The 20,468-nt window shown below is 44.3% G+C and overlaps 1 pseudogene across 1 annotated transcript; it reads left to right on the top strand.

Moving 5' to 3' along the window:
- The first annotated feature begins 556 nt into the window (after window positions 1–556).
- On the top strand, window positions 557–20,050 carry LOC146173175 (uncharacterized; annotated as a pseudogene). Its single transcript, XR_014702318.1, has 7 exons — window positions 557–580; window positions 10,912–10,980; window positions 12,060–12,348; window positions 13,648–13,910; window positions 16,166–16,422; window positions 18,116–18,429; window positions 19,953–20,050. The product of XR_014702318.1 is annotated as an uncharacterized LOC146173175 (transcript).
- The last annotated feature ends 418 nt before the right edge of the window (window positions 20,051–20,468 follow it).

Raw genomic sequence — 20,468 nt, 5'->3', positions numbered from 1 at the left:
ATCGAGAGTAGGAACATAGAAAATGCAACGGTACTTAGTGCTTATAATAAAGTATCTATGACACACAAGCAAACCGAAAGATATACTCTTACTCGTCTAGGATGAAGCGAAAGCGTCACATCAATGTCATTTAAGGTGTAGCGGCAAGTATTTATTTAATAGAGTAACAAGCTGTGCATAGCGGTAAGTAGTCAGGGCAAGTGTTGTGCGGTGTGCGTCGCTTGTCAGCACCCGGATACCATGCACTTAGTCCTACCCGTGGTTCATTGTTGGCTGCTGCCATATGCACAGTAGCGGCGTGGATGGGGGAGAAAGTAATAATAGTAGGTATTGTCTATGGTGTGTTTCGTAGCATTGAAACTTGTTAGTCTTCAACAACACCTAGTGTTCTATTTGTTGGTCCAGCGTTCTTCTGGAGGAAATTAGCTTAAACGCCGAGAACTACACACCACAGAATACATCTGTTATATTGATTACCGTCCTTATGTGGCCACCATCCGTGTAGGCTTTCTTATGGTTGGAGGTGAACTTATTTAGCCAGATAATCCTTTGGTCCATGGGGCTGCCTGTGATCCACAAGGCAAGGAGGCCACAAGGATGTCCGGTAGCTAGCGAGTAGAATTGTGGTAGAATCAGTGCCACGATTAGATCACCTCGCTGCGCGATTTGATGCGTACTTTTCGATGCATGCGACCAATTCTGAGAATGTAAACCATAATTTTATACCTTGGCTTTCTCAATCACATCTTACTTTTTCTTCTTTTAGCCTGGTTGGAGGCATGCAAGCATTCGATGCAACAGGCAGGATAGGACTGGCCGAGCTATAAAATCTAATCAAAACTGAATTATCAGGCATAACGAAGTATAATATGAAGAAAATTGAGCAGGCCTTAAGACTCAGAACACGTGAAAATCACTATAGAGAAGACGTATGCACTAGGACAAAGGGGGCCATGTTACTGTTCATACAGTTAAGAAAGTCAAAGTGGTCAAAGCAACCGAGGAATTTTACATTACAGTAGTCGAAGTAATCAGGATGTTACTGAGAGTGGCAGTATAGGGCTAGCAATCAGGCGTTCTTTCGTTAGCGAAGAATGAAGTAAATAAGGCCTTAGAACCAAGGAAAAAGACACAGCAGTTGGGGAGCATCAGGTAACAGAATTGTTCAAGGACAGTGGAGCAATCGACCTAAAAAACGACCCAAATGCCTGATGACCTAGAGGCACAGCAGTCTTGCAGGCCACGTAGGCACATTCATGCGGCTTGGTTGATGTGGCGCTTTGTATTTATGTAGGGTGGTTTGTAATATTGTTAGGGGGCGGCAAGCCGGTGAACACAGCAGAACAGAGAGAAGATGGCCGTTGACTGTGAAATGATTTAATGAATCGCGGTGGGCCTAGCGCGAGTGCTCCTGCCCACGCCACTGCCCGCTTCTTCCTCGTGCGTAACAATATAATGTGGTAGCTTAAGACCACTCTCTAATTAGTATGCGCAAGATAATAGAGGCATCAGTAATTGTTTTAGTGATGAAGTGAATGGCGAGGTGCGCATACACAAATGAGGGTCGGTAAAGGGACCCGGAGATGGGCGACCAGTCATGCCTTTCAATGAGGAGCTTAACTGTTCGTAATACGCTCCCTCCTCGTAATTGAATGAGTTCAAATAATTGTTTAACTATAGATGTCTGTCTTTGTGCAGTCAAGTGGAGACAGAATAGCGGTCGGCTGCGCATAACGAAAATGGGCGGACCTTGACCTTTGCGACGAGATATCTTTAAGCGTAGCCTTTTTATTGGGCAAACATGCAACGTGTGCAAATAAAAGACAAATATAATTTGACAGCGTGTTCGCTGCTCCCGAAAGCGCCCCTATTACATCACGGTAAGGCACAACTAGGTAAAGCACTGCCACCTTCCCGCTTCTGGGCTGCTTAGGCACAAGTTGGCCTGACTACGTGCGAAAAAAGAAAAAAAAAAAAAAAGCCGCTTTCAGGTGTCACTAGTGCCTATATCTCAGTAGGTGGAACGAAAATATTCCCAGCCGCTACTGTTCATAACTTCTGGCATCAATGACGTGATGTAGTTCGAAGGAATGCTAAGGGTTTCTCGAAATATTAATCCATTTTCGGTGAAATAGCCTATACAACCATTGTTGCCGTATGGTGCTGCGTTTAGGTTTGGTATATTAGGTATTGATCCCACAAGTCTGCTATTCCCCCCCTTCTTGAACCAAACAGGCCAACTCTAGATCTTACCACTCTCGAACCCTCTGCCCTTACACGCTGCTTTAATCTCCTCCTCCACTTTCGTCCTCATGTTCTTAGGGTCAAATTTTAGAAGGCTCCTTCATTGAATGTGGATGCCCTTATGAGCGGCGCGCCCTTCTTCGGTTAAATTTTAAATACGCCCTAAATAATGAGCGCTTAGTGAGGAGTACTTAAAATTCAGTGAGTGCTTGCAGCTCTTAAGTCTGCGCGCTGAGGTAAGGAGCATCTTAAAATTTGGATCTTAATCACCATCGTGACCGTGATACCCAGAATCGCCGTATCAGGAACTGAGGCGTTTAACTTATCAAACATCGACTGTTCTCAATACCCGTGAGTAGCGACCACCTAGCTCGTCCGAAAATTTTATTTTAGGTCAGTCACCTGCCGCGCAAGTTTCGGCCATCATGTTTATATGTAACGTTTCGCTTATAACCATCGCGTATGTTACAGTTTTTGCATCCGTCATTTACGGGTTTTATATCTGGCGTACGAATGAAAACATTTTCCCCATGCACCACCTATAAAAGATGCCAAGCCGTTGTTAGGACCTCAAACCTCTTTGGTTCTCTTGTTTAAGCAAAAAGTTGTTTTATTTGGCGTTCTTGATACATAACTTCAAACAACGTATTCCTCCTAAAATGTCGTGGAGCCCTTCCTGCATGAATAAAAAAGGAAGTGTAGTGCCTTTGCGACAGTTATATGTCGATGCTTAACAGCAGGAAAGCATGCAACGCTAAAACCCTCATTTTAGTGCATAAGCACGAATGCAATATTAAGCAACGTCTTTCGAAATGAAAGTCAGCATCGACGTCAAAATCTTCTGCCATCGGAATACAGCTTCGAATTAAAAGTAAGTAATAATTGCAACACTAAAGGCGGCATCGAAACGTCCAAAATGAATTGACAATGTTTGTTTAGAAGCACACGGCAGCACACGAATCAAATCGTACGCTAGTTTTCCAGCAGTGTTCCAGATTTACTCAGGTTTCTATGCTCTGTGTGCTAAGAGCTCGAATGTTTTCCCATCTTGGGAAGAAACGTAAAGTAGGCCGGTCTCGCCCGCTTCTTCCTTAACGCCTGGCGCAACGAATTGGAGTCTACAAACGAGATCACTGAGCGTGTTTGCTCAAACACGGTCGCCGTGGAGGTTGTGTCGACCAGGACTTACTTTATGCCGCTCGGATGGGGGCCTCCCTCGATTTTGTCATTTCGGAAGGTGAAGAGATGACAAAGAAGCTTTATAAAAGGTGTTTTCGAAATACATCTATGAAGAGGGCCCTTGGGCGTTCAGGCTTTTTGGAGCGTGGTTGTTACCGTGAGAACAAATAGTTTAAGGTCATGTTTCTGCAACGCTGATTGATGCTTCCACGGTGTTCGAAGGGTATTTTCGAAGTTCGGAGGTTGTTTGAGGTTTGCATGTGTTTGTTAGGAATCGTCTTTGTCCTGTCTGAATCAAGGCTTCATGTTTGAGTTTTAAGCTTCCGAGAATTTAGATCACTTGTCAGGAAAACGGGTTTGCAGATAAAAACAGTGCGTTTGAAGAAAAATTTGGGAGAAAGAGGTGGAGACGTAAAACACGCCTTTACAGGAAGGCTAAGGGTTGGATTTTGTTGTTCGTGCTACCAGGAAACAGAATGTAACTAACTTCGAGTATGTAACTGACATAAGATTCGTAGAGAAGCAATAATATGTCGTGATGCATATCAAACATTTTATTGTCAATTCGTGTCAGTCGGCCGGAGGGCATGCGTGCTCCGTTAATTATATTGTTCTTCCTCTGGAAACATCAAACGAATGTCGAGCCATAAGTAACATTATTTATAGAGATATTTAACGGATCTCATTTGTAGAATCGGATCGCTGCGTCCTAGCTGTTCAGACCCCATCATCGTCTTCAAGCGCTAGGTGTCACGATCAGGTATACAGCCGCGGTTCCCGTGGCTCCTGCAGCTGAGCGGGTGCCGGACGACCCTTTACAAGTTATGGTGCTGCGCTGCATGACTTCAGCGCACTGAGAAGAAGCCTTACTAAAAGGCACATCTCAGCTTGCGTTAGACCAGAGTCCCTCAAATATTGAGGGACTCTGGCTAGACTAAGCGACGCCTGGGCCGAGTCCTCCTCTCCGCTCCCTCGCGCCGCTGCGGGAGACCAGCGCGCTCGCTGTTGGACTTGGGCCGCTGCCAATTCCTGCCTCCAGAGTGGACAGTTCAAATGCTAACGGTCTTCGGGGCATATAAAAAAAAAGGAGCTGCCGCATGTCGGAAAGACCGTCGTGAGCGGCGTCGCGTGCAGTACAGTCGCAATCAATATGAAGGTGATCGTGGGAGCTTCGATCGGTGGGCCTTACAAGCTGCATAGCGGCCGATTTTGGAACTGCGAAGATAATGGTTGCGCTGCCTTCTTACCTTCCTACGCTCTTCCGGGCTACAAGCATCACCCCCCTGACAAACTCGCCAGCTTTTTTTTTGTGTGTGTTTTCTTCCCTATCATAATAATCTTGTTTGTCTGTCGTTGCCTCATATATTGGCCAACAATGACGCCTCTGTGCGCAAGCTGATAATATGAACAGAATGCATTTCAATGCTCTTAAAATAAAATAAAATAAAACAAAATAAAAGAAAAACATCGCCCAGAAGCGCTAGGGTGGAGCTTTTCGCGAACATTCCAGATTTATCAGAGCCTGCCACCGCACCCTGCTTGATGACGCGTGAAATAAGAAAAAGAAAAACATTGTTGCTAGCTAGCGGGGAGTGTCAGCTGTTACAGGAATAGCGAAAAGATAGAGAGGGGATATCAAGATGTTTCCCTCGTCACGGAATGTGATGACGTAACGTGGCGCTGCTCTTTGTCTCAGTTGCGGCTCGAATGATCCCCTTCATATTGATTGCGACTGTACTGTTAGCCTGGAGCGGACGTGGGAGTCTCCCTGGCCATCGCTGTACAAAGACATTCGCGGGAAGCCAGTAGCTGTTGGTCCCCGTGACGATATTGTTGTTCCTGGTACGATGACTGTAAATAGTGCATACATTCACCTTTCCTTCACCTCATCTTGGGGACTCGGAGCCTTGATACCCGGACGTGGACCAGAATTGTGACATAGGTGTCAAAATACATCCATATTTAAACATTAACGCCACCTCTTTGCGTTCTTAGTGCAACTCTGTCAGATTAGATGAAGGTAATTGAGGGGAACACATCTGAAGCGGAGTTCATTCACAAATCGTCATTTATGAATGTTTATTTATGTATGAATATTTAGGTGCGGGTGAGCGTGCATGGTTCAGAAATGAAGACAAGCTGGGCACTGGCCTCGCACATGAAGTCTTTACTGCAAGACGTCCAGCCTTGCGAAGTACAGCGCGAACGACTGGCACGTAAAGAAACGAGCTACCCAGATCGAACAATGATCTAACACAGCGAAGCTGATCTGCCTGTTTAGGTCTCGGTTCTAAGCCCACTTGCGGTGGCGATGTTTTAGCGGGATAGATCTATACCTGCATTCGAAGCAAAACCAGATCCACCAGTGAAGAGCGTGCACCAGCGACGATCAGATCTGCCGGCGATTTCCGTGACTTCACGTGAGTGCAGGTCCTGGCTGAGTTTACAAGAGCGAGATCCTGGCGAAATCCGCTTTACCTTTTAGGATGAACTCACTTTGACAAATTAACAAGCAAATAAAGAACCTCTGCCTATCATATATTCGAGAGTTCATGTATGGATTAAAGGAATTTATTACTTATGTACCACACTGAGCAGTGCGTTCAGAATCTTTCGCTGCGTGTTGTTCCTGTCGCGAGTGCGTTGGGTCTAATTTTCGTCATTGGAGCGCACGGAGATAGTTGCGACCGAAGGAGCAAGTGGGACCACGTGGTTCTTGTTACTGCGGCTTAAGCAGGCGCCAGATTGAATTTGCGCGCTTTTAAACCGAAACGCTGCGTTTTTCTCCGTGGTCGTAATAGTGGTAGAAGCAGTGGTACACAATTATTTAAAAAAAGATGACCTATTGGGTATAGGTCGATTTGCTTGTTAGCGCGATACTGCGATTTTGACCTTGCAATGTCACTCGGGTTGCTGCAGCAGTTTATTAAAAGTGTTGCCATGTCGCGCTACTGATCTGCGCCTCAATTCCGGACGTGCGTTATGGAACAAGGAGTGAGCTTCCATTTCTGTTCGAAAGATAAGCAGCGAGACGCCTAGGTAATCAAGCTGCGAATGGGAGAATTAAGCGAGTTGCCATTATCGTGTCTGCAGAAAATATTTCAGCGAGCAAGATTTCTTCTTTAGATCTTGGCGCTGAACACTTCGGAATGTAGCATTAACACGCGTTTTTACGTCGCTGTGCTTGCGAATAATGGTTATTGGCAAGATGGTAATGATGCTGGCTTTTGTTTGACGGAGCAGTACCTTCACAAAGCAAGCAAGGTTCGTCCGAAAGCCGGAAGATCTCAAACCTCTTCCCAATAAAGTCACAAATGCCCAACAACAAAAAATTCTTTGTTAGCACCTAAAATGTTCTGTTGCAGTGGTAAGCATGATGAGTGATCTTAGGCAATTTCAGCTGTGCTGAAGCCGTAATTTCTAATGATCGAGGTCGCAAAACATGAGCAAAAACTTTACAGGTCAGGATCTGCTGAGGTAGAGATCAATAAACTGCACTGCACGGAGAAAATAAACATCCGCCCGAAGCCTAACTGGCAGTGATCGCAGTTACAGCTCAAGTATGCGCGGCGGGGAACACAACTCTAAATCAAAACATTCTTCCGCGTCGTCTCCACTATTCAACTTTTCTGCTACATACATTCATTGAACGTGTCGAACGCTGCCGTTTGCGTCGACGCACACACGCGCGCAGTCTCCACGTGCACCAATAGTTCTTAAAACGAATCGGCCCTTGTATCTCTACAGTTTGTGTTGACCAGCACGCCTCAATATATCTTCGGTAGCGTAGTTCTATATGCCGGCAAACACTGATAACGTTGCTACATCTGATATATTTGACAGAAGGGACCTCGGGTACCTGATGTTCATTTGGCTGCTGCCTTTCCATTCGCGATAGCTGAAGCAATTGGTTTTTAAAGACGATCCTGGTCTAAATGCTTTCGCCCGGTCATTACTGATTTGAAGGCTGCAATTGTCAGATTATTACAAACATCCTCCCAGGCAGCTGTGCTTCCTAAATGCGCTACACTTTTCTACGGCTGCATTTATTTTCTTAACTTTCTTCCCATAATTCTTGAAGGATTCATTTCAACCCCCCCCCCCCCCCCTAACACACACACACACACACTTTTGGGTCGACAAATATCTAGCTATCTAATAAGAACATTTCACTTTTGGGCTGATACTCATTATTAATATACATGGTCCTTGTTATGAGATCCACTTCAAATCGGTCTCGGCGTCGACAGTGCAAAAGAGAAGCAGATTTCCGCTTAACTCTCCATTGCATGGCTAAAGGGAGCTACAGCCATCTGGTGGCGCACCGTGTCTTTGAAGAAACTGCATAGGACGCGGCATTTTCGAATCGAGACTTCGCAACCTGGTTTCCTAGGAAGACATTTTTCTCAAAAGCAACATTAATTTCGCGCGGGATAACACGGTCCCGTGGCATCAACCATACACAACAACGCTCTTCTGTATCAAGTCTGACCGAATCGCCAACATGGGCTTTAGCGATCTCGGCCAACACTAACAAGCAGCCGCATTCAAGTACTAAAGAAGGCATAGTCCACGTACGTTTCCGGTAGGTGTTGGTTCACATGCTCAGTGATTGCAAAACGAGATCTCTACTAGAAAGTGAACGACAGCGAGCTCCGAAATGCTACAAAATAGAAGTGATAGTTCAGCAGGTACTCAGCCCCAACCAAAATAGATATCAATACATAGATTCCAAGGGGAGGATACTGTAGCAGTGGGCGCCAGAAATGTAGGTGGGCAGATGAGATCAGGAACTGTACGGTTATTACTTGGATATAGACGGCACAGAAACGGGTTAAGTGTAAATATGGGAGAGGCCTTTAGCCTTCTTTGGATGTAATCAGGCTGATAACGATGATGTGAGCTTCTGAGAGCCTTTAACTGAGCTTACCTTGTCGCCGTGGTGCTTATACAGTTGTTACGTGTGCTTTGAATGCTTCTGTTCATCATGAAAGTAGTACATTAAGGCTTAAAACAACCAGAAAAGAAAAGCCTCTGCCTCGACCGATTTCGTGTAAGATGCCTGTTCTTGATGAGAGGACAGGTGGACCAGTGTGCGTGTTTTGGGTTTGGCAGGTTTAATTGTGTGCTTTACGGTGCCGGAGACATATTGAAACGACTTTAACATCTCGCTGCAACGCTACAAACATCCTTACTTGTCGGAACCCATAGGCAACGTTCGTATTCCCTTTGATCCACTGCACGTTCGTGGTTCTTATCTTCCCCATACATGCAGCATCAAAAGTTTGATATTTCGCCTCAAATACATCTATGGGTCTCCCAAAACTCCCAGTGACGTGCTAAACCGCCGTCAAAGGTAGGAAACGCGTATATCAGAAATGTCAACAGTACAGTGCACGTTAGCTGCGGCACCTACGGAAAAAAGAATATGAACAGGTAAGGACACAATTAGTGACACCAACTTATCGATGTGTCAATCCCGGCTAGATTAATATTTACCTAGTGAGATGGGGTTAACAACGCGAATAACTGGTGGCTGTTATGGTCAGTTCAGATTACTGCATTCAGAATGCCATCTCATTTAAACAGCTTCGTTGCCTGGTGCCTTAAACAATAAGGCTTTCAGAAAAGCCACTTTTGCTGCTGGCTTAGGCATGCTTTAATAATTCTAAGCATTACTTGTCCTCTAGGCACCGTGTGCGTTTAAGGTTTGCACCTAGAACCAACTTAACATTCCTAGCCCCGGTTGCCACTGCTGGCTTTATAATGACTGCTGTGGTTGATGTTGCGATAGGGCGAAAGATGTAGCATCATGCCATCTAAAACCGTAATCTGTCATCGTGAGCGGCATTTTGAGGGTCTTGGCACCGCCTTGTTACCACTGCGCCCTGCCTAATAACAAGTCCCACTCGAGGCGCGTAATATATTTACGGGATCGTACGTGGCATGGCACCAGAAGGTTTGTGGCGACGATCACAACTAAACACCAGCCGAGAGCCTTCACATCAGGAGTTAAGTTAGCAACTTCAGCGCCCGCTACACAACAGCACAGCCTACGTGCTGTGCGCATAACTCGGATGTAGGGATGGACTTCCGAATGTTTCAGGAATAACGGGACACGGCTATGGTAAAACAACGGCAATAGAACAACAACCGAAAAACCCTTTGTTTCATATGCATTTTGAGCTATCTTCTTGATAACGGGGCAGTCTACAAAAACAGGCAATCATAAGAGGTGCGTTGATGAGCTGACTCGGGGCGGACATTTTGGATTCAAAATTATTCCTAGCATGCATTTGTTGTAAGTGCTACTAGTACGTAAAATGAGTTCGAGAGATCGTTGTAAGCTCCACGTCTTCTGGGAGTGTAATAAACAGATCAGCAGCAAAACTATTTAAACTGCGCCACCTTTATGTGAGCTGCTTTCTTCCGGCTTGTTGGTTAGGAATGACACGTGAGATCACAATATGGTAAGCTTAAAACTCTCAGCTGATTCTCCAAACGACACATTTTATCAGAATGATAATCTGTCATGCCTGCTGTTCTCAGTGTTCCGTTCGTTTAATGCCCTGTTAAATCGCTTCAAAGTCTCAGCTTTTCAATATGAAGCGGAATATCGTATTATATAATGTGCTGTTCGCCTATTCTGTTACATATTCTTGCTTAGTAATCTAAGAGCCCCCCCTGAGGAACTCTGCTTAAATAAAATGAGAAGGGTTCAACGCTGCTGAACCGAATATGGAGCGAAAACATTAGATGCGGGTGACCGAGAGTTCTCTTTCTTCTTCTTCTTCGTCGTCTTCTACTTCTTCGTCGTCTTCTTCGTCATCGTCTTTTTCGTCGTCTTCGTCGTCGTCTTCTTCGTCGTCTTCTTCGTCGTCTTCTCATCATCGAGGAGCAGGCGAGTCCACGAGCCACGGACCACGACGAGCGGTTAGACCTGGCGTAGTATTGCTTTCTCACAAAACATGGTGGCAACGCTGGCATTCGCAGTGGATTTCTCATGATAGAAGATGCTTGATTTCTTTCCAGCAAGCGTTGATTACGAAAACAGCTCACATCGCTAATGTGCGATGAACCGTTCCCCCAACTTCATCGCACTGCGGAATCTATTATGAGTGCATAATATGTATACCACTTTCATGTGCAGGCGGCTAAGAATATGCAGAGCAACATGACTGATTTATTATGAAACGCTTCCCAGGAAACGGTCAATATACGGAGGATATATGCGTGAAGGCGAAATATTCTGACGTAGAAAGGAAAAAAAAAAAAAACAAGATGCACTTCAGTGCAGCAGACTCCACCGGCACGAAATTCCCACTGGGATTTCCTACAGCGTTCTCATTGATGTACGGGTCGCTAGAATTGACGGATGGGTGAGAACATTCGTGCAATTTATGCAGATGCGTTCTTGAGGCAGGCATAATGACAGAAGAGAGAAGGTCGCGTGCGGTTCTAATAACCCATGCTATGTTTTCTAATCAGGCTGGCCGGACTGCACAGATGTTTCTTCGAATCGTCTGCAGCAAGACGATGGCGGAGAGTTCATCGAAGGTGAGCCGTTTTTTTAAATACCCCATTTGATAGAGACACAGTTGCCCAGCACTATGTTTAAATACGTCGGCAGTCAAGAACGCGCTCATATATAAACATCATGGTCATTTGAAAATGCTTACTTGAGGTTAGAGCGGAAAAAGAAGGATAATTTATGAAATGCTTTGAAGGTCCGAAAGATAAGCCCGACATCACTTGGACTTGAAAGGAGAAATATTGTAAGCAAGCTCAATGAGTGAATTTGCACAGTTGTCATGTTTATAGCCCCAATCATTTATCGCAAAGTTTTATCCTCTTATTATCTCCGCGTGCATCTGGTTATGAAGCGTTTCAAAGGCAGACTGACTTCTCGTTACATAATTGTGGTGAAGTCTTGTCTGGTAGCTTTAATTCTTGAAAGAATATTTCGCACGCTACTTTTTGAGCACTGTATTATGGTAGGTACCTTAAAAGATGTAAATGCTTTTCGAATAGTAACGACGTTCTTTTCATATATGGTGATAAATATTAAGGTGACCCCCAAAGCACAAATCATTCAAAAACTATTGTCGCCGGAATAGATTATAAAGAAAGAAAGAAAATGTAGAATATAATTAAGTTGAGATATGAAGATTTATTAAGCGTATTGATCGATTGGTCGCCGCACATAATTTGAAGTGCAGTAAAAGGGAAGTGAAAGAAGTACAGAAGGAATGTTGAGCTTTAGAAGAATTAGGCTGCTTTGATTGACACAGATACCTAAACTCCACTTGAGAAATCTCTAAAGCAATGCGTATGTGGAAAGTTACCTTGAAGATGTGTGCGCCACGGTCAGTAAGACAAATAGGCAAACGGGAAGAAGCCAGAATCCGCTCCCATCTTCTTTAAGCAGCCCCGAAAGTCTGCTTCTTCCTAATGCTGATGGAAGGAAAGCATTCATGATCAGTCTGCCCACTGCTGAGACAAGTAGCACTCTCAAGTCTCCAATATTGAGACAGATGCGCGAAAACATTGAGTCGGCCGATAGAGGCATAGGCATTTGTTGATTTTATCTTCGATCAAAAGCCTGCCCTAGATTACTTCTCTCCCCTTTGACACAGGTATTGCAACTCGAGGCATCAGAAATGCGCAGCGTGACACTTGTGCCCCCTGTAGCCCGAATCATTAGGCCGACAACCGTTGACGTGATAGACAAGGCAGCGGCAGGTAGCAACCGGAAAGGAGAGGCCGGACTGTTTTTCGCCGGCTTCCGCTACATCGGTCTGTACAACAAGACCATTGGCGCCTGCTTCCTGGGAGGCCTGGAAACCGCCGACTGGACTAAGGTGAAAAGCCTGCGAAACAGCTGGCTAGCATACTTCACCATATGCTGCATCGTGACAAGTATCGGTGAGTTAATAAAACATCTTACTTCGTACTATGCTGCATATACCAGTGTCCCAGGTGAATGTGACCAAGCTTTTAGAGAAAGGCGGTGATGGCCAAGCAGAGGGAAACGAGCGAAGTACTCAGAGATTCGTGGGGCCTAATCTGCAACATTTTACTGTTCTTAGTAATTTCATATTAACTTAGGGGTAATTAGCTAACTGTTTGTTTTATTCTAACTGAGGGCTCTAAGATTAGCATAACCTAATGGGCAACATTTGTTGTTTCTTTTTGATTTTATATTAAGTTAGGAATAATTAGGTATCTGTATAGATATCTTCTTCAAGACCGAAATGCCTTGACTTTATGAAGAAGTCGGTTCACGAACGTAATGTTAATTCCCCACAAGATTTATTTGGGTTGGATTAAAGGACGCAGCAGTAAGAAACGCCGTATCAGCAGTTACTTTGCAGACACAAATCTCACGTGACTTGAGCGCCGACTTGACATCACATCCATCATTCGGCTGGTTATAACCATCGTCCGTCCGAAAGAGCGCCAAGAAGACATCGAAATATAAATTATTCAGAGGTCGTAGGCAAGAACACCGCGGTGATGCATAGACAGCAATGCCCAACCCATAATTTGAAAGAAGAAAATATGCAAGGAAGAACTTGGGGCCCATACTCCTCCGAGAGAAGGTGTTAAAAAATATGCATGCTGGGGAATTTTTGTGCGGCACGTTTTTCTTTTATTTTCTTTTCTTCTCCAGGCTTTTAACCGTGTATGCTGCGAAGAGTGCCCAAACGCTCTCTCAGAGACGGAATAAAAAGCCAAGGGGTGCCAATTTTTCTAGCGAAATTGGGCCATAGTCCTGTCGCCTGAAGGTCTCTAATGTACAATGTACACCTACTGACATACCCATGGCGGGTGCGCCCCTGCTGAAAATCTCTGACGCTTCTCTTATCTCTAGAGAGTTTTGAGAAACTGTGTGGCGAGTGAAACCATTTGAGAGTTCTAGAGAGCCGTGTGGCCCTCGTGTTCGCACTAAAAGTACACGACCCTGTACATCAAACCGGCCAACAACAAGTCTTGCTCATGATTTTCTACGGAACTAAACAGCGCAAACAGAAGACAATCCACAGACAAGAAGAGAACACAAGGACAGGCGCTCTTCTCTGTGAATTGTCTTCTGTTTGCGCTCTTTACTTCCGCAGAAAATCATGAACCAACTAGGCCCAACCAAAGTTTTATTGCAAGTCTTGCTCAGCGGAACCAAACTAACAACACGCACCTGGTCGCTCCGTGTCTTGCCAAATGCAGGTACGGGCATAGTAGGCATGATCGAGTTCCAGCGGTGCAGCCAGCTGATTGGGGACGCCGACCGGTTCCACGCAAACGCGTACGTCGTCTATGTAAGCTGTGTGGTCGTGGAGGCGATGATAAACTACACCGTCGCACTGGTCCGGGCGCCCAGGTTGAAAGACCTCATCGTCAAGTGCTCCACTCTAGAGGCGTCTCTTCGGACTCCTCTGGGCTCCAAGCGGCGAACACGGCTCTACGCGGCCGCGATCATGTTCTTTTACGTGAGCACGATGGCTGTCATACCTGTCGTTAACACTCGTATTGTCTATCTCCACATAAAGCTGTCCACTTGCTTTAGCATCGTGAGCCGTTTTAAAATATATTGCAAGATCTCATAAGATGTCTCTTAAGAGAGGAATGGCGAAAGGCTATGAATAATAGTAGTAGTCATTAGTAGTCATTTTAGTCATTACTACTAATTACTAAGCATTTTAGTCATTATCAATCAGTTGTAGTCGTTACAAGTCGCCGTTAGACATATTGTCATTGCAGGTCATTAGTAGTAATTTCAAGTCATTACCAGTCATTTTAGTCCTTACTACCAATTACTATTCATTTTTAGTAATTTATAATCAATTGTAGTAGTTACAAGTTGTCGTTAGACATATTCGTTATTATAAGTCATTAGTAGTCATTTTGTCATTTCTACTCATTACTAAGCATTTTAGTCATTTCTAATCAAGTGTAGTGGTTATAAGTAGTCGTTAGACATATGGTTCATTTCATATTACATTACATTACGTCGTTAGACATTTGGGTCATTACAAGTCATTAGTAGTCATTACTAGTCATTATGACCTCTATCAATCTCTATTAGAACCTTTTGTAATCACGATCAATCATTTTTTTTTCTTTAATCTGTCTGCATACGGCGGTCACTTTCTGCCGGCGCACCATGAGCCTGGAGAGGCTTTTTTCTTAAAACCGCGTACAACAAGAAAAACTGCAAGTTATCGCCTGCGGAAGGAGCAGAAGCGCAGGTCTTTCTTGTTCTAAATACTCTTTTAGCCACTTCTAAAGCGATTTCACTCCTTCTCCTCTCTCTGCCCGCACAAACCCTCTTGTCTTTTTTTTTTTTTTTTTCGGTGAAAATTATCCCAAGCGGAAGAAGGACTGATTAACGTGCCTGGTTTTCCTTTTCTTTCTTTTCTTTCTTTCCTCATCCCAGAAGCATGACAAGTTCGTTAGGCGGATACCTCATAATTATTGTTAAAATAAATTATTTATATCCGTGGACTCCGTTATCGGAGCATACGAAAAAATGGTGATAAACTCTATTCGTCCTAATCCTGCTCATGCATGCCCGGGGGAACACTAGTCTCCCTTGACACAGCAGAAGTTTTATACGTTCTAACACTCATTGCGGCAAACGTACAGTTCCACTGAAGTCTTTTTTTTTTTTTTTTTGCAGCATTTTATTTTCAGTATTTTCTTGTACTAAACGTGATTGATTAGAAAGTATAGGAAAAAAGAGAAAAGTCACATACTAATAGGGGGATGCCAACGCATGACCACTGAATTTTACGTCTCGAGCTCTACGATCTGAGCTACAGTGGTGGTTACTGTGTCTTTTACTTCTGCAGGTATTTATATTGCGTATACACTAAACACGACTGTGTCCGTGTGCGCCACCCTACGGCCTGTATTACCACGAGCATCCCGTGGTCGTAAGTAAATGGAGAGGGCGGGCGATACTCCTAACACAATTGTCTGCTCAATATATTAACGAGGACATCGGTTCTGTAACTCTAGGAGCCATAGATAGCATAACAGAATTATTGCACGGCTCCCACTCACTCCACATGGCACCCAGTAATACAAGACAATGCGTCCATAGCTATGGGGAGGGTGGCGCTGGTGAACACTCTCAAAGCTAGTTTATACACAACATAAATACCGAAGAAAATAGAAGATTGAACAGTTTCCCATGTAGCTAAGCTATTATATACTTAAGGCAAGCCTTTCACGCGAAATTCGGAGGTAAAATTTTGTATCCCAGCAGTGGCTCCCGGTAATTCCTTCTTCTGCTTTCTAATAAATTATATTTGAACATAAAAAATGTGCGACTTATATCCGGTAAACACGAGCAGAATATAAGATAATTATGTGGGCGCGTAAGTTCCACCTTAAGGCCATGACGCGACAGCGCCTGGGAGCCGCTGGGTCACAAGCCGCAGTTCGCGCTGCGAAAGCAGTTTTGAAATTAGAACGCAGTGGCATTGTCTGCCTTGGCAATGACGTATCAGACCTCGATGAAGTTCCGGCCGCGGCCGAATGATGACGCCCCAAGATCTTCTGGCGCTTTTTTTCAATCCTGCAGTACTGCAACTAGGCAGGTTTTTTCGATTCAAAGTAAACCATTCTCTTACACCCTTCTTGCAATCGCTGTTTGTTGTTTTTTTCTATATGTATGTTATTACGAGCTCATCAGTTAATATGCTTAGGTTCGACAAACACGTCTCGATGCTTCCTGCAGGCTATGCAAGTAGCGCTTTGCATGTCCCTGGCCATCGCGACCGACTGCGGTGCAGGGATGCTGCACGGCAAGGCTTCCTCGCTACTGACTGCATACCAGCGAATAGCCGGCTCTTGGTACATCATCGTGATCGTGCCGCAGTGCCTGTGGCCCCGCATGTGCATGTCTTACTGCTTCACTGTGTACCGGTTCTACCTCCGCTGCATCGGGCAAGATGTCAAGGAGTGCCTGCGATCGACTTACATAGGGGCAGCACGGTGAGCCTTGGAATCAATAATACGCCTGATGGCGTAACACGAATGACACAAGGCTGCATCATTAGTTAATGACTGTACAAAATGTGTATATATCTTACATTGCTCTACGATAACTGTGTAATGTTTTGCGCACGACAGGTTCGAAGTATACAACGTGTATATATATATATATATATGCGCGAGAAAGGCAAAAAAGTTATTGATGGCTTTGGCTCGCAGTGTTTTTCCATGTGTTCGTGAAGAAACGGTAAAGAATGAACGTCTTGTTTTAGACGTCTTGAAGATATCGATTAGATGATGGCCAACTTATGCATCGTCGTCGATTTGGTCTCTCCCGCTTTCAATTTACTACTCGTGAAAAAATGTCCCCGCCAATTTGTTTGCTTAGTGCATTCAAACTTGAAACTATTAACAGCCGGACAAGCGCATGTTGTTTATGGAAGGGGTGTCCTGCGCGCCATACAGCCCGCTTAGATGCTAGGCAGTATTAAATCAGGAGCTAATCAAAATTTCAAAAACCAATTACCGTAATATCGCGTCTAAGTGCCCAATGTTTGTTACCGCGTAACCGTTTAGAGGCTGTCAAGTTTCAAAAGTTGGTGACTATAGTGAAGGAGTTGTAATCAAGAGTTCGACGAAACATCGTCCGATCAGGTGGTGGCATAAGAAAAATATGGGGTCACTAACCAAGTCAAAGCTTAATTAAAACGTATTGACGTTTCGGAAACCCTACGGCTTCCTTGTTCACAATGCTTGTGAACAAGCATTGTGAACAAGGAAGCCGTAGGGTTTCCGAAGCGTCCTTACGTTTTCATTAAACTTTGACTTGGTCAGTGACCTTAAAGTGAAGGATTTAGGGCACGTTCGTGATTACTTGTTCTGCGTTGCAGCTGAAATAAGAAACATAGTCGACGGCAGGAAGTATTCCTGAATGAGGTCTGTATACCCGCAACGCTACGTACGAGCATGAACGACAGATATTCACTTTGCTGGCTTCTGGAAATCCTTTCAAGGTAACATAAGAGCAAACAAACAAAGTTGCAGAAAACGAGAAGGAATATTTTAAGGAGTCTGTAATGTCGTGCAGATGATATTTTACTATAAGGAGGAGAAAATTGACATAAAGAACTTCTATAAGTCGCATTACAAGTTAACTAGCAAGCCATCCAGCTCTTCAGTAAAACCGATTCTATCTGTCTTCTCTCTCTGCGTAAAATTAGAGGGTCTCTTAATGTCCCTTAAGAGGAGAATGACGATCAAAAGCCTAACTTTCCTCTCCTATCATTTTCCTCTCATTGTTTGCCTTTTATCTGCTTTCGTTGCAGTGCTGCATATAACTACAATTTGTTTACAGGAAAGGAAAGGCGCAGTATCTGTCACACACTCTCCGACGAGTGTGCGTTTGGGCGGTACGTATAGCTGCTGTCGCGTGGCGTTCTTTGGCGTGCGTTCAAGTGTGGGATTGCAGATTGCAGGAACGCTAGACAAGATAAGACTTGTCGTTATTCGCTTAGAATTTGGTAACATCACTCATCACTTTGACGCGAATGGCTCCTTCCTAATTGTGTAGCAGTCTGTTCTGGAGCCGTGATACTTGTAGTAAAATAATCTGGCACAGAGCGTCGAGGGGTTGATCATGTTGCATACACCTGAGTTTCTTTCAGAAGCTTCAGCGCCCATTTCGATAGTGCAGAAAAGCCCACTTGGTGGAGGAGAGCCGGGCCCTTCTACACGGTCTGCGGGACTGCCTTGAGGAGACGGGCGTGATTGTGGGTCCCGGGCTGCTCTTCACGTACGGCTACGCGGCGGTGCTGTTCTGCGCCTCCATCCTGTACTGCCTGTTGCCCGGAGCGACGCCGCTCATCAAGGCCTTCTTCCTGGGCAGCGGATGCATGCATTTCGGAAGCCTGCTGCTGCCCACAGCGTTGGCCCACCTCTTTGCAAACGATGCGAGTGCACACAATGCCCGACCTGATGTCTTCACGATTTGTCCTGGATTCAGCTTGTGTAATACATACGAAGATACAAACAAAGGCATACACAGATGCTCAAAGCGGCAGAAATTAGCTTATAAAACGCTGGTATGGCGGGTACCTTTTGTTGGCATCAACGGAGGAATGCCATTATACTGTATAAGGCGGAATTCAAACAGGAGCGTCGAAAAAAAAAATCGGTAATGCTTCTCTCCGTAGATCTTTATACAGATGCCCGCGCGCTCAAAACCGAATCATTGCATATACAGCGCGCTCGTATGCATATAGAAACCCATACCTTTTGCATCCTTAGATACATATAGCCGATGGTCACATGAGCCGAACGCACTTGATAAATGAGGAGGAAAAATCGCATGAAAGGAACTCAGGCTGGCAGTCCAATATAGGAAACAATTTTTATATGTTGGCTGCTGCTGACGCAAAAAACTGCTTACTGGGGGTCAACGTAAAATGCATTCAACTATCAGGGGACGTAACATGACCAATGTTATTAAAGACGATGTATACAAACGAGATTAGTTGGCTTGGCAGAGATAAAGCTCACAGATTGGGACAGAGGACTGTAGCTGTCTCGAGCTGATTTTGGAAGGTAGCTTACCAGAAAGGCTATACTGGCAACAGAAAAATAGCACTGGTAGTGCTTTCCATCGGTCGCTAATGGCGTAGCTTCAGCTTTATCCTTATCCATGCTTTACCATATGTGTGGCGTACTTCAACTGGGAAACTTCTTTCTTATTTATTGATAAATATTGGAATAGTGGCATTTCCGTAAGGGAAATATTTCATGAAATAACTCACATACCATAAATATGAGTAGCAAGAAATTTCCGTTTGGTTGTGTCAATTCGATCAGGTTGATTATCGGGCACAGCATTTTTTATAGTTAAAAATAAAGTACTGATTTTATTCCAAGACTGAGCCGTATAAGCATAAAAAACCCGCAGACAGGACGGTCGTACCTAATTGAGTTTCGCAATAGTGAGGATTGATTGCTTTTTAAACTTTATTACCTCAGAATTGGGGGTGGTGGGTAGTGGGGAAATTGCAACTTCTAATAGCCTAGCTCTAAGGTATTTTTATTCGTATAAGGAATAAGTTTAAGACCAAGCTGGCTAGATGCTAATTTTTCTGGGAATGCTGCGCTGACCTACAGAGCAACATTTTCAATAACTGTTGCTTCGTTGCAGGTTTGGAGAGTGCAAAATGACATCTCGTCTACTCCACTTGCAAAAGAACCAACAAAGCTAACGCAGAAGGTAAAAAAAAATATCTAACATTCTCACATCATTATAGCAAAGTAAAAATATGATAAGCGTGTGATTGCTGCTATATGAGCCAACAATGTTCACAGAAGGAACGTACGCTGATAAGACCTGGTATCAGCCAATAAAGAGTGCACCCTGCTAACAAATACGAACAAACGAAAAGAAATTAGTTTACAAAGAAGTTCGGCGGCGTTTATGAATGAGCAAGTCAAATATTTTGTGAAGACAAGAGTTACGTTGGGAGTAAGAAATTATATGCTTTCTCTCGCAGGTTTTCATGCTCATCAACACACTACAGCAAGAAGACTACTTGTTTAACATCAACGGCTACTTCAACCTCAACTTGTCGACTTACACAAGCGTAGGTAGCTCTAAAGAAACGTTACAAATTGCGGCCATTCCTAGAGTCCGACAATCAACAATATGTGTTTGGTTTGCTGCAGATTGTCGGGGCCGCCCTGATGTACACCGTAATTCTGCTTCAGACAACCAGGCTTCCGATGGAGGGTGCTGCCCTGCGTTAGAAAATAAAATATGAAATACTCATCGGTTCTACTATGAAGAATTAGCGAGGGCACTATTGTTCTTATTAATATCGTTGCGTTTTTTTCTAGGCGTACACCGATCACGTAATGAGTGGCGACGTGTTTTGTCCAACGTTTTTCTCATGGGTCAACGGAATACTGCACCTTGTTTCCGCATTTCGTCTGCAAAACCGCCGTGAAAATAACCATAATTAGTCTGAAGAGATTCCTACATAAAGTGTTCAGCACGCCTAACAGCATAA

Source organism: Amblyomma maculatum, chromosome 11, assembly GCF_055883805.1.
Source record: "Amblyomma maculatum isolate TAMU_Amacu chromosome 11, ASM5588380v1, whole genome shotgun sequence".
In the NCBI taxonomy this organism is placed as follows: domain Eukaryota; kingdom Metazoa; phylum Arthropoda; class Arachnida; order Ixodida; family Ixodidae; genus Amblyomma; species Amblyomma maculatum.
This window is presented reverse-complemented; position numbering and strand designations above follow the sequence as displayed.